Source organism: Protopterus annectens, chromosome 16.part0 (assembly GCF_019279795.1).
Source record: "Protopterus annectens isolate FY-2018-M chromosome 16.part0, PAN1.0, whole genome shotgun sequence".
Taxonomy (NCBI): Eukaryota; Metazoa; Chordata; order Ceratodontiformes; family Protopteridae; genus Protopterus; species Protopterus annectens.
In genome coordinates this window covers 553,636,757-553,651,880 of record NC_056750.1, presented here as the reverse complement: position 1 = coordinate 553,651,880, position 15,124 = coordinate 553,636,757, and the positions used below count along the sequence as shown (strand labels likewise).

General features: G+C 43.8%; 1 protein-coding gene across 1 annotated transcript in view; it reads right to left on the bottom strand.

Moving 5' to 3' along the window:
- CCHR16.PART0H9orf78 (chromosome chr16.part0 C9orf78 homolog) overlaps positions 1-15,124 on the bottom strand; it is an 849,816-nt gene that overhangs the window by 501,702 nt on the left and 332,990 nt on the right. The gene's annotated exons all lie outside the window — the stretch shown is intronic.

Sequence of the window (15,124 nt, the reverse complement as noted above, 5' to 3'; positions counted from 1 at the left end):
TATCAATTGTGCTTGGTCAATTCTAATACAATGGACAGCCACATCTGCCTGGGCCAAACAAGGGTTACCATAATTATCTTTGTCAATTATTTCTCAATCTTTAGGAACACTTTGGGAATCACTGGAGAGGGAGGAAATGTATACAGGAACATTCTTGCCCATGGGAAAGACAGAACATCTAATACTGGACTGGTAAAGCAAGACAGTTAAATGGTAAAGGAAGACTCTCCAATGGGGCACTTACCTGATATACTGAACCAAAGGCACCAACGTCCAAAAGACAATCAGTTAAACACATATGCAAATGGTGTTCAGGCTGGAGGTGAGATAGTCTGAGGAATTAAGCTGATACATCCATCTATGTACACCTGCACTTGCGAAGTGATGTCACATGTCAGACACATGATCCCAGGAAGGTGAAGCTTTGCTACCAAAGCCAAACGTCATTGGTGATAACCCACTGGTTAAGAATACAGTGATTTCAGTCAGGACATCAAGTACTTGCCTGAAAGACAGCTGGGATTTTGACAGTTTCAGAGTTAGCCCTAGTCTTTGGGAGCAGGTCAAGGTAAATTGCAAAGCTAAAAAAGGAAGAAAACAGGCAGCAGCCACCATGCTGAACAGCTACAAAACTTTTACTTAAAACACAATTAAAAACACAAGGAATGAGCGCTTTCAGGACCAAGCCCTTCTTCAGATAAGCTCAAATAAAATTGCAGTTTTTATAGCTCTTTGACTACTAGTCAGTACTGCACCTTCCTCTTTTTCAGTACAGGTTTTAAAGGTATAAACCCATTTAAACCTAGGGTTTTATATACTGCTAACTCAATGATCCATTTTGTCTCATTTAACTCTGTTTCATTAACCAAATCACCTCCCCTTTTGTTCTTGTTCATACATTGTATAACAATAAATTTAAACTTATGTTTCTCATACTTAGAAATATGCTGGAAAGGTGTATTACGTTCATGTCTTAACCTAATAGATGACAAATGGTTCAAAATTCTATTTAACATGCAGTTAGGCTTTCCTAGTTGCAGTCCTGAAAGACAGCCAGATAAACAATATTTTTTTGTTTTACAATCTGCATACAGATCAAAACAATACTGCTTTCCTGATACAGGATGTCTATATGATCTTGCTTCCTCGATGTACTCACATGCTTTGCAGCTTCTACATTTTCGTGTACCTGTACATTGTGTAGAGATATTCCTGTTCCTACTTTTTTCTGTCTTCCCTTAATGACATAATAAGTCTTTTAAATTTGTATTCCTTCCAAGAGGATTTTTATTCTTTCTAAGAGATCTGGGAACACAGGTTGACAGCAACCTCTCTTTTGACCACCATATTGCCACTGTGGTCAGAAAGTCCTTCTATGTGACACATCTCATTACTAAGGGTTTTGCACCTAAGAAGAAAGAGGCCACTGTCTCCACTACTCTTCCCTCATTAGGCCAATCGAGTACAATGCCCCATTTGGCATTTACCTCACTAGACACCTGCAACAACTGGAGAAGCCACAAAAGTACCTCACAAAGAGGATCCTAGGCTTTAAACATTTGTCCTATATGGACAGACTCAAAAAACTCCAACTATTCTCTGTCTCATATCACCTAGTTAGAGGCGATCTCTACTTGACTTACAAAGCCATGCCTGACCCAGCTCTGTTAGAAATGCTACATCTAAAGAAATCCCAATCCCTCCGCACCACACGCTCCAGAGACCTCAGCCTCATTACTACAATCAATGGAACGTGCTGGGGGGACAGGTTTATAACCCAGAGACTGCCCATGCTATGGAATAGACTTCCCATACATGTTAAACAGAGCACCTCATTGGCCCTCTTCAAGAGAAATCTTGATGAGTGGATGGGAAATAGAAAATTCACCCGAAGGATCCCTCCAGCGGCTCTACTCGACAGAGGCACTGGGAACTAAGATCAGGTGGCACGATGCCAGGGTAATCCTACAGGCCAGGCCTGTTGAGGTTCCAGGGCCATTAGCCTAGTACACACCTATGAACCTACAGCTAAATAGTGGTCTCAACCCACCCCCCACCCCCAAAACCTTGCCTATTCTTTCATCTGTTAACAGAACATTCCAGTTCTGTTTTATTATATCACATATTCCCCCTATGTTGTTACTCTATGTTAACATCAATCTAGTATTATTCATCTGTGGGGGTCTAGGCTGACTAGATATTCCATCCTGTTGTCTGTGGGAAAATTAAGGCCTGGATCTATTGTTCCTGTGCTGTTTTCTCATTGTACTGACATCTTTAACTTTATTCTCACTATATCCCCTTCGACAAAGGTTGCTCTCTAACCTAGCTATCTCTTGTTCAAAATGTGTATCCTTTGTACATATACGTGAAATCCTATCAACCTGCCCTCTTATTATACTGTTAAAGGTGTATCTAGGGTGCATGCCGTCATAAGATAGCATGCTATTCTTCCAACTCCACTCTTCCCGATTAATGTTGGCTTATTGGGAGGAGGAGGTTATACATGAAGGACTATACTTTTCTACGTGTGTTTTGTAGATGACTTTTTTTGCTTTGGGGAGGGGATGTTGTTGATCTGCAAGGATTTGTAGAATATTTGGAATCTACAACCACATTCCTTAGGTTTACTATGCAGTACTCCGGTGAAGTTTTGGACTTCCTGGATGTAAAATTGCTGAGGGATGAGAATGGGGTTTTGGATATGACCCTATTCAGGCCTTGGTTTTCCCAAAGACAACAGGAAAGCAGTATTGTTTTGATCTGTATGCAGATTGTAAAACAAAGAATGTTGTTTATCTGGCTGTCTGTCAGAACTGTAACTCATTATATGTAGGAAAAACTAACTGCAAGTTAAAAAATAGAATTTTGAACCATTTGTCATCAATTAGGTTAAGACATGAATACAATGTACTTTTCCAGCATATTTCTAAGTATAAGAAACATAAGTTTAAATTTATGGTTATACAATGTATGAACAAGAACAAAAGGGGAGATGATTTGGTTAATGAAACAAAGTTAAAAGAGATAAAAAGGATCATTGAATTAGCAGCATACAAAACTGCAGGTTTAAATGGGGTTATACCTTTAAAACCTGTACTGAAAAAGAGGAAGGTGCAGTACTGACTAGTAGTCAAAGAGCTATAAAAACTGCAGTTTTATTTGAGCTTGTTAGCTGAAGAAGGGCTTGGTCCCAAAAGCACTCATTCCTTGTGTTTTTAATTGTGTTTTAAATAAAAGTTTTGCAGCTGTTCAGCGTGGTGGCTACTGCATGTTTTCTTCCTTTTTTGGCTCAATTATCATGGGCAGATATCCTTTGGTGGAGTATCTACAGCTGTTCTGGTTTGGCTAAATTGCAAAGCTGTTTGCACCTCTCCTAGATCTGGAGCATTTGGTGTCTTAATCAGGCAATCGTCCAGGAAGGAGGTAAATATGTGGTTCTAAAGCAGAAATTACTGGTAAAAGGACTAAAAAGGGAAGCCTGGGGCACTTGGGGATTAAACTTTTTAGTCGATGTTTTGCATTCATTGTGTTCACAAAGTGCAAGGAAGTCAAATGGTAGCGAGAACTTCCTGTAATGAATCTAAGATATTACCTACTCATCTGGCTAAAGATGTATGGAGGTAGGCATCTTTTAGGAAGGCTTGAGGAAAGCAGATAGGCAGAAGTGCCTTCAAGGTTAACATTTTGCATTATAGGACTTTTAGTTTTTACAAGACGAAGACTGACCTCAGGTTTCTTTGGACTAAATTAGTCTTGAGTCAAATCATTTGCACTGTTCTGGAATTCACTCTATAGTCCCTGCTTTATATGGTCTAGTAATAGGGGATTTAATGAGATGTCTTTGTTATTAGGGTACTTGCAGAATACAGAGAATCTTGATCTTTCCTTTAAAATCTCTTTGATTCTGAGGGTCAAGTGTTCTGAGTGATTTTATCCCAGTCTTTTACTAACAGTCTCAAGACAACCTGTTGTTTTTGTGTGGGAATGAGTAGTGGTAGTAGTGGAGGTAGACTTGGGGTTGGTATGGGGAGAGAAGAGATTTGCTTACCAAGTGATCTTTGTGTAGTTTAATCCCCCAAAGCAGACTTCCCTTTTTAGTTCTTTCACCATTTTCTCATGAACAAACCTTTCTTCCCTTTTGTCTGATTGTTTTTCTCTTGCCTCTGGTGAAAAGGCCATCCCTTGGTATGGTAATTCTAATATACTTGGTAGGGGAGTGAAACACCTATTTCAGAGACTGCATTTTCTTCAAATTCTACTCAGACTTCTTATACACTTGTTCGGCAGGGGGGTCCAAGACATCAGCTTCTTCTCTAATGGGGTATTAAGGAGCTGGGCTTTCATATAATCTGGCAAGGGCAGGGTCTTTAGCTGGGTTTGTCTCATAATAGACTGACCCCAATGATGTCACACTGCATGACGTATCTACAGCATCATAACCACAAATGACACAGCACTTACCAACATGGGAGCTTCGGTTGCATACATCTAGCACATTCTGTCTCCTAAGTCTGGCCTTCAGTTGGGACAAGAGAGTCCCCTGACAGTTTACATACAGGTTGGTCTTTAGAACCCTGAAGGCCAGAGTGACAAAGGTGTAGGCTTTCCTTCTAAACTGGTCAAGTATCTTACTTTCCCTTTCACTGGAAAAGTGATTCTTTGCTACAGCCTCAATAGACCCCCTTCCTGGAATCAAAGGGCACCACTCCTGGATCAGCAATAGTATTCTTATACAGATACTTGCAGGAGCTTTCAACACTGTAAAAATAGTCAGACTTCCTGAAAGCAAGGGGTTGAGAAGCTGCCTCCAGAGATGTATTGGCAAATGCATCATCTACGGCCTCAGTTACTGAAGGAGCTAAAGGCTTTGGCAACCAAGGAGTTCCCCAACACTTTTCTGGTCATTAGAGCTATCCTTTGATTCCCACTTGAAGTGATCTTTCATTTTACCAAGGATACATTCAAATGAGAAATACTCTGATTGAGAAGGCAAAGGATAAGTCATCCTCAGTGTCTGACTCACAGCTAAAAGGACAGGACATCTGGTCAACAAAGAAAGTACAGTTGTGTACACTTACCATAAATGTAGATATTAGAGTGTATTCACTGTTGCAGTCATCACGCTTTGGTTATCTGCCTGCAGGTAGCCCTCAGTTGGCCCAAATACCAGAGTCTTGGGATTTCTGGGTCGGATGCTGTCGCCTCTTCCATGACATCAGGTCGTCAGGGGTATAAAACATGCAAATTATGCCATTACATCAGTTTTTCTTGCCCCAGATGTCAGGAACCCCCAAAATAGGAAGCAATTAAATGGTGTGGAACACCTCCAGTAAAAAGTAAATACCATAGCCATAAGAAATGGCCAAAAAGAGTAAAGGTAGAAAGCATAGAGAAGTTAGGGGGCTAGAGGGAGGGTAACCATGACTGCAACAGTGAATACACTCAAACATCTACATTTTTGGTAACTGTACACAACTGTACTATGTTCTTCGTGTTTCACTGTTGCAGTCATCACACTTGGCTTGATTCCCAAAGCTGAGCAAGGGTGGAGAGCAGATAAATATTAGGGCTGGCTAGCAGGCCTTGTAAGACTGCTGTGGCAAATCCAGCTCTGGATTTAGAAAAGGAAGGTAAGTGGTAATGCTTGGTGAAGGTGTGTACAGAACTCCAGGTTGCAGCTTCCAGGATGTCCCTGGTAGGGACTCCCCTGAGAAATGCTGTAGAAGTTGAGGTAGCCCTAGTGGAATGAGTTTTGATCCCCTGTGGGATAGGTTTTCCATTGTGTTTGTAGCAGAAATGGATGCAGTGTGCTATCCATTTGGAAATGGTTTGCTTTGAAATGGCCTTGCCCTCTGCCCCTGTAGCAAAGCTGACTAGCAGCTGGTCAGTCTTTCTGAAAGGCTTAGTCCTGTCAAGGTAGAACCTGAGCTGTTTGTGCATGTCCAAGGAGTGCAGGATCCTTTCCCCTTTATTCTGAGGATTAGGGAAGAAGGTTGATAAATGGATGGATTGGCTTAAAGCTACACTGGATACCACCTTGGGCATAAAAGATGGGTTAGTCCTGAGGGAAACCCTGTCAGCATGGAAAATAATGAAGGGTTCCACAGCCATTACTGCCTGTAATTCAGACACTCTTCTTGCTGAAGTGATGGCTAGAAGTAAGGCTGCTTTCCAAGAGAGGAATTTTAATTGTGCTGTAGCAGCAGGATCAAAAGGGGGAAGCGTGAGCTTCTCTAGTACAAAGTTAAAATCACAGGCAGGGGTGGAAGCTCTCCTCAGGGGTCTTAAAATGTTAGCTCCTCTCAGGAATGGTTTGACCAAAGGATGAGAAAAGAGAGGTGGCCCAGTATTATAATGAGCTGAGATAGCTGAGGCATGAATTTTAATTGAAGAGAAGGATAGGCCTTTGTGTAGCAGCTCTGCTTGGTAATCTAGGATTTGAGATAAGGTGGGCACACCTGTGTCCGCTACTTGAGACTGGCTCCAAGAACAGTATCTTTTTCATTTTTCTGAATAGGATTTCCTAGTACTAGACCTTCTGGCCTCAAGGATGATGTCCAGCACCTGATTGCTGAGGGTTGCTGGTGGTGTATTCAGGGAATAAGCCAGGCTGCAAGGTTCTGGGTTTGCATCTGAGGATGCAAAATCTGTCCCTCCTGCTGGGACAGCAGAGAGGGGGTCTGATGTAGGTGTCAGGGTGGCACTGTTGTCAGACTGCATAGGAGTGGGTACCAGTGCTGGTGTGGCCAGTCTGCTGCAATAAGGATTGTCCTTGGCCTGTCCTGTTACATCTTGCGTGGTACTTTTGAGAGGAGGGGCAGAGGGAGAAAGGCATAGATTGACATGTTTTTCCATGTAAAGGATAGGGCATCCACTTTCCATGATTGACTGTGGGGATTTCTGGTGCAAAATTTGCTCAATTGATGGTTTTAGGGGGAAGCAAAGAGGTCCACCTCTGGTGTCCCCACCTGTGGATTAGAAGTTTGAATGAGTTGGGTTCCAATTTACACTCGTGTGGGTCCAGTAGATTTCTGCTTAAGTAGTCTGCCAGTGAATTTTGTTTGCCTGGCAGGAATTGAGCTTGCAGGTGCACTTGATTGCTCAAGGCTGTGTTCCACAGGGCCACGGCTAACCTGCAGAGTGGGTAGGAATGAGTTCCCCCCTACTTGTTTATGAACCACATAACTGTGGTGTGGTCTGTCTTTATCAAGAGTTGTCCTGGAAGGATAAGGTATTTGAAGGCTGTCTGTGCATTCTGTACAGCTGACATTTCTTTTTGATTGATATGCATGTGAATTTGTCCTGTGCTCCATTTGCCTTGAATGCATTAGCCTGCCATGTGAAACCCCCATGCATAGTCTGATGCCTCTGTTGTCAGGGTTTGGGTGGCGAGGGGTTGAGTGAAAGGAAGTCCCTTGTGGTTGCAAGCCTCTGCCCACCAAAGGACCTCTGTCCTTAGACAAGGAATGATAGGAATCCTTGTTTCCAGGTCTTGAGAATGCTGACACCAGAGACTTTTAAGTACCACTGAAGTTTCCTCATATGCTGTCTTGCATATGGAATTAGTAGAATGCATGAGGCCATGAACCCTAGGGCTTGCAGTATTTTTCTTGCAGATAGCTGGGTTTTGGTGGCCAGTAGTTTGAAGTAATTTGTTAAATAAACCTGCTTTTCTGGAGTGAGGAATGCCATATGGGAAGTTGTGTTTAAGCTTGCTCCCAGGAATACAATCTTTTGGCTGGGTACCAGATGTGATTTCTTTTCGTTGATGGTATACCCCAAAGAAGTTAGGAGTCTCTTTACAAACGTCAGGTGCTGAAGTAGCAATTCCTGACTGTCCACCTGAATCAGGCAATCGTCCAAGTATGGGTAAATTTGAATATTTATCTGCCTGCAGTATGCAATGGCTGGAGCCAGGCATTTGTGAATACCCTGGGAGCAGTAGATAAGCCAAATGGAAGTACAGAGAACTGATAGTACATAGAGCCTGCCCTGAAACGTAGATATTTCCTGCAAGATTCCCTTATGGGGATGTGCAGATAACCTTTTTTAAGTCTAGGGCGACCAGTCAGGAGTCCTTGGCTAGCATAGGAAGCAGCGGAGTGTAAGCATTTTGAATTTTGGTACCACCAGGAAGGTGTTGAGAATGGACAGATCCAGGATAGGGCACCAAGAGTTCTCTTTTCTGGGCACCAGGAACAGTCTGGAGTAGAAACCCTGTCCTCTTTGCTCTACTGGAACAGGCTGAATAGCCCTGATACTGAGAAGAGAAAGTACTTGTTTTTGAGCCTCTGCCCACTGGTTTGGAGGAAGGTTGGGCAACCTGCTTGGGGTTGGCAGTGAGTGGAAGTAGAATCTGTATCTCCGGGATACAATGTTTAGGACACATTGGTCCTGGGTAATGTACTTCCATTTTTTTGCATGCAGGGCGAGTTTTCCTCCTAGGGGTGCAAGTACTTGGGCATGGCTGGGAAGAATGATAGACAAGTCATTGTGAACTTTTTCCATAAGGAGGTGGCTTACCACTCCCTGTTTTTGAGGGGGGAGCACTCCATTGTTTAGATCTCTGCAAACCCTGAGACTGCAGTCTTTGTGGTCTGTTGCCTCTGGGTTTGGACTGAGAAGGTCTGGGAGGGACTGGAAAGGACCAGTTTTTAGAAAGTCAATGCCTACTGAATTTAGGTGGCTGTACCTATAAGAAATATTTAACAGTTTGCATAGATTTAGCTTTTTCCTCCATCTTTTTCAGAACAACTTCTTCTTTTGGGCCAAACAAACATTCTTGGTTTAATGCAGCATCTAGTAATTTTGCTTTGACATGGTCTGGCAAGATTTGTTCCGTCACCCAAGCATGCCTTCTCAGTACAGACCCAGTGACAGCAGCCCTGCAAGATGCCTCTAAGGCATGAAAACCACACTGCAAATTATGTTTACTAACTTGGTTTGCAGAATGCATTGACTCCTGTAAATCTTTATTTTCTGCACAATCAAGAATCAACAACATTTTTTGTTTAATTAGTTCCATAATATGCTGCTGGTACTTCACCATGTGAAACTGGCAATTTAAAGCCCTGATGGCAAGAGTTGCAGAGGTATATACCTTCTTACCCCATCTGTCTAAAGCACTAGAATCCCTGTCCGAAGGGGTAGGGTTTTTGGCTGTAGTAGCCCTAATACCTTTAGGTCCCTAGGAAATGGTCTCTGGACCGGCAGTGGGATTTTTAAAGAGCAATTTGTGAAAGGCAGGTATTTTGTAGTACCTGTCAGGCTTTCTAGGAGCTGGTGGTAAAGTATCAGGGGTAAGACTGGATTCCATGAAGACATCTACAATATCCAGGACAGGGGCTATAGCTAGAGGCCTGTGCTGAGGCAAGTCTAAAAATTCTCTGTCTCTCTTTCTGTACTGTGGGTAGTCCTGGCATTCCCAGCGGAAATGGTCTCTTAAGGTATGCAAGGTTTCACAGAAAGAAAAGTCCTCTGGAGGGGAGGCAGAGGGAATGGAATCCTCTGCATCTGAATCCTCATAGGTAGATAAGGGTATGTCCTGGTAATCAGTGGGATCAGATTCATTGAACTCATGATCTGAAAAATCAGAAGGAAAACAATTCTTTGTCTTTTAGAGGGGGAAGGCTGGCTTCCCCTAATTAAAGTACTAAGGTCTTCAGCCATTCTAAGAATTTGCTTGTGTGGCATGGGAGCTTGAGGATGCGATTTGGTCGTCGGTTTCCTAGGCGTAGTGCGAACTCTAGGCCTGAGAAAAGTACAGTTTTGTACCTATCATAAATGTAGATGTCCGATAGATATGCAACTGCAGTCGTAAAGTACAGTTTTGTACCTACCATAAATGTAGATGTCCGATAGGTATGCATCTGCAGTCCTAACATATGGGTTGTCCTGCCTCAGGCAGTCCTTCGGTCGGCCGGATTCCAAAGTCTGGGTCAGGCCTCGGCTGATGTCGCACTTCACCCGACGTCATAGCTGCTGTTTATTGGGTATAAAGGCATCAGCCGACGCCATTTTCCTCAGTGTTTCTTGCCCCAGATGCCAGGTGCCCTCTATGAAGGCTAAATTTGGATAAATGCAAATAATTCCAAACAGTAGAGAGCAAACAATATATATACAAACAAATACACCATAATAGATTCCCCCAGCTAGCTAAAAGAGTGGTAAATACCCTAGGAATACCACAGAGGGGAAGGAGGGTGGGTAATCCTGACTGCAGATGCATACCTATCGGACATCTACATTTATGGTAGGTACAAAACTGTACTATGTCCTTCAAGGATGCATCTGCAGTCCTAACATATGGGTAGAATACCATAGCCAAACTGGGGGAGGAGGCACTAAGATAAAGATGGTGTAGTTAAGATCCCTTGCAAAACAGCAGTTACAAAACCTGCTCGGGATCTAGAGTATAAGGGAAGATTATAATGCTTGGCAAATGTATGCACGGAGCTCCAAGTAGCAGCTTCTAAAATGTCTTTGGTAGCCACTCCTCTTAGGAAAGCTGTAGTGGTGGCTGTAGCTCTTGTGGAATGAGGTCTGATATTTTCAGGAGTTTTCTTTCCATGAAAAGAGTAACCAAATCAAATGCAATTTCCTATCCATTTTGAGATTGTCTGTTTTGAAATTGCTTTTCCTTGCATTGCTGTTGCATATGCTACCAGAAGCTGGTCAGTTTTTCTGCTGGTCTTAGTTCTGTCCAGATAGTAGCGTAATTGTCTGTGCACATCCAAGGTATGTAGCAGTCTTTCCCCCCTGTTCTGTGGGTTGGGGAAGAATGTAGGTAAATGAATCGCTTGGTTCAATGATACTCTGGAGACCACTTTTGGCATAAAGGTAGGGTTAGTTCTCAGAGAGACTCTATCCTGATGGAAGATAAGGAAGGGTTGTACTGCCATTAATGCCTGTAACTCAGATACCCTTCTTGCTGAAGTGATTGCTAGCAGGAAAGCAGTTTTCCAAGACAAGAACTGTAATTCTGCTGTTGCTGCTGGTTCAAAAGGGGGAAGTGTTAACTTTTCCAGCACAAAGCTGAGATCCCATGTAGGTAAAGGTGGTTTCCTTGGAGGTTTTACATTTTTGATTCCTCTCAAGAACTGCCTGAGTAGAGGATGAGAGAAGACAGGAGGATCCATGTTGTATTCTGCTGAAATTGCTGATGCATGAATCTTAATGGAGGAGTAAGACAGGCCATTGTGGAACAGTTCTGCTAAATATTCCAGGATGTGTGCTATGTTTGCCAATGAGACATTTTCTCCCTTTGTTGCACTCCAAATGAGGTATCTTTTCCACTTGGCTGAATAAGTTTTCCTTGTGGAGGGTCTGCGTGCCTCCAGGATAATGTCCTTAACCCTCTGAGATAAATCTGGGTTATTTGGTTTTATGCAATATTCCAAGCAGCCAGCTGCAGTGTTTTCAAGTTTGAATGTAGGATCTTGTAGTTGTTCTGTGTTAGAAGTAAGGGACATAGAGGTAGAGGCCATGCGTGTGTCCGAGACATGCTTCTCAGTAGCGGGTACCAATGTTGCCTCGGCCAGTCTGGAGCTATCAGGATTACCCTTGGCTGATCCTCCCTGATCTTCAGTAGAACTTTGTACATCAAAGAAAGAGGTGGAAATGCATATGCTGTCAGGTTTTTCCAGCTGAAGGAAAGGGAGTCCACCCTCCAAGCAAGTGGGTGGTATGCTCTTGTGCAGAATTTCTTCAATTGGTGGTTGTGTGGGGAGGCGAACAGGTCTATCTCTGGTAGTCCCCATTTCTTTGTTATGGCTTTGAAGATATCTGGATGCAGCATCCATTCGTGAGCATCCGTGGTAGTTCTGCTTAAGGTGTCTGCTAGAGAATTTTCTTTTCCTGGTACAAATCTGGCCTGAAGTTGAATGTTGAGATTCAGGGCCACATTCCACAGGTCCATTGCCATCCAGCATAGAGGATATGAGTGTGTACCTCCCTGTTTGTTGATGTACCACATGACTGTGGTATTGTCCGTCCTTATCAGCAGATGACCCTGTTGAAGGAGTGGTCTGAATGCCTGGATCGCATGTTTCACTGCCAGCATCTCCTTTAGATTTATGTGTAGATTCAGCTGGTCTTGGGTCCATAAGCCTTGTATACACTTGTCCACCATGTGCGCTCCCCAGCCTAGGTCTGAGGCGTCCGTGGTGATGGTCTGGCTTGGATGAGGTTTGTGGAAAGGCAATCCTCTGTTCAACTGACAGGCCTGAGCCCACCACAGGAATTCTTGCTTCAGGCATGGAATTATTGGAATCTGGGCTTCTAGACTGTTCTTGTGTTGAGACCATACATTCCTTAGGTACCATTGTAACTTTCTCATATGCAGCCTGGCATGGAATCAATATTATGCAGGATGCCATGTAACCCAGGGCTTGCAGGACTTTCCTTGCAGTAAGCTGAGTTTGTGTTGTTAATGTCATGAAGTAGACTGGTAGTTGCTTTTGTTTTTCTTCTGTGAGAAAAGCCATCTGAGTTGATGTATCCAGTTCTGCACCCAAGAATGTTATCCTTTGGGATGGTACTAGTCTTGACTTTTGCATGTTGACTGTGTATCCCAAGGCTTGCAACAGTTGTATGACATTTTCCAAATCTTTTGTTAATTTTGTCTTGTTGTCCGCTTGTATTAGGCAGTCGTCCAGGTATGGGTAAATTTGAATTCCCAGAAGCCTGCAATGAGCAATTACTGATGCCAGGCATTTCGTGAATACTCTGGGTGCAGTAGATAAGCCAAAGGGCAATGCTGAGAATTGATAATGCTCTGATCCTGCAAGAAATCTGAGGTGTCTTCTGCAATCTGGTCGTATAGGGACGTGCAGGCATGCCTCCTTGAGATCTAGAGTCACCAGCCAAGACTCCTTGCCCAGCATGGGAAGAAGCCGCTGGAGGGTCAGCATTTTGAATTTTGGAACAATGAGGAATGTGTTCAATGCGGACAAGTCGAGAATAGGTCTCCATTGATTTTCTTTTCTTGGTACAAGGAAAAGCCTGGAGTAAAATCCTTGGCCTTGTTCCATAGGTGGTACCTTTTCTATAGCTCTCATCCTTAATAAGTTGTTGATTTGTCTTAGAGCGTGTGTTTTTTGGCTTGGTGGTAGGTTTGGCATTCCTCTCTTTTTTGGTAGAGTGTGGAAGTGAAACCTGTAGCCCTTGTCTATTGTTTGTAAAGTCCATTTGTCTCCTGTAATGTAATGCCAGTTGTCGGAAAATAAGGCTAGCATTCCGCCCAAGGGTGCTTCCAGTTGCTCCCTGGTAGGCGGAACCAGAGCCAAGTCATTGTGTCTGCCCTGTGGAAGTGGTTGTAGTTGAATCTGTGGCAGCACTTCTCTGGTTGGTAGGTTGCCACTGACGTTCCCTGTAGGCACCCCTAGATTGACCTCTGCCTCTTGGGCGTCTATTTCTGCCTCTCTGTGCTCTGGAGTTATCTGGAAAGGACCAATTCTTCGAAGGCCAATTTCTGCTAAACCTCGGAGGTTGGACCTGTAAGAAATCCTTGACTGTTTGGACAGATTTTGCTTTTTCTTCCACCTTCTTTAGAACCTCCTGTGCAGGGGAGCCAAACAAACTTTGTTTCTCCATGGTAGCATCTAGGAGTTTTGACTTAACATGGTCTGGTAAGGATTGTTCTTTTAACCAGGCATGCCTTCGAATCACTGTTCCAGTCATAGCTGATCTAAAGGAAGCCTCCAGTGCATCATAGCCACATTTTAAGAAATGGTTACTGACCTGCTGAGAGTTATGTACCAAATCCTGAAGGGACTTGCAGTCTATAGATTCAGGAGAAGATAGTTTTTTATTTAGCTGGTCTAACAAAAATTCCTGGTACTGAATCATGTGAAATTGACAGTTTAAGGCCCTGGCCGAAAGAGTAGCAGAAGTATAAACCTTTTTACCCCATCTCTCTAATGCCCTAGATTCCCTTTCAGAGGGAAGAGGGTTTTTGGCAGAGGCAGCTGCCACACCTTTAGGGCCCTGTGAAATGGTTTCAGGGTCTGCAACAGGAGCCTTATACAAATGGTAGTGTGTGTCCGGGACCCTGTAATATCTGTCAGGCTTGGCAGGGGCCGGAGGAAGAGAATCAGGGGCAGTACAGGCATCATTATATGCATCATCAACAACTGTTAGTACTGGAGGAATGGTTAAAGGCCTATGCTGTGGTAAGTGTAAAAAAGTCCTTAGCCTTTTCCTTGAATCTGAAAAATCCTGGCCCTGCCATTGGAAGTGTTCCCTCATAGCATGCAAGGTTTCCCCAAAGGAAAATTCTTCAGGAGGAGAAGCAGAAGGAATGGAGTCTTCTGCATTAGAATCCTCATAAGGAGAATATGGGCCTTCCTGAGGGTCTGAAATGTCTGAGTCATCTGAGGAATAATCTGTAGAGACAGGTTCCGGGGGTTCAGTCCTAGGCCTCTTATCTAGAGGGGGCTGAGAGGCCCTGTCTGGGTGAGGTTGGGATCCCCTGATCAAAGAAATGAGATCCTCAGCCAGGCTGAGTATTTGGGAACTAGAGGCAGGCCTATGTGAGGGAGTTTTAGCAGGTAAGGCCTTAGAAGATTTAGCTGCTTTAGCCCTGGCAAAAGCCTTGACAGACATAGAAGCAGGGGGTCTAGCAGCCCCACGTGCAGGGGTAGATATGTCTAAAGGAATAGTGTCTGACAAATCCTGGGTGCCTGCTTCTGTAGCAGTAAATTCAGTAGCAGATTCAGCCATGCTCTGTGAGGGCTCGGCTATCGGAGGCATGCTTTTGGCCGAAGGAAGAACCGGGGACTCGGTTTCAGCTGAAACCGAGACACTCGCGGTTGGCCTAACCGTGGTTTCAGCCGAAACCGCGGGCCGCGAATGTCGGTCCTTTCCCTTACACTTTTTAGCTAATTGTGTAGTCGGAGTCTCCGACGGCATTTTGTATGCAAAAGCGGGACCAAAAAACTCCTCTGCAAACTCTGTCCGACGTCTAAGTGTCCGTCGGTTGAAGGAAGCACAGGCTAGACAAGCTGATACGCCGTGGTCTGGGCCTAAGCAAGGAAGGCAGTAAGAGTGGAAATCCTTATGAGGTATTTGTTTCCCACAAGTTAAACAATTATTTACTTTGTCTGACATCGGCTGAGGCAAG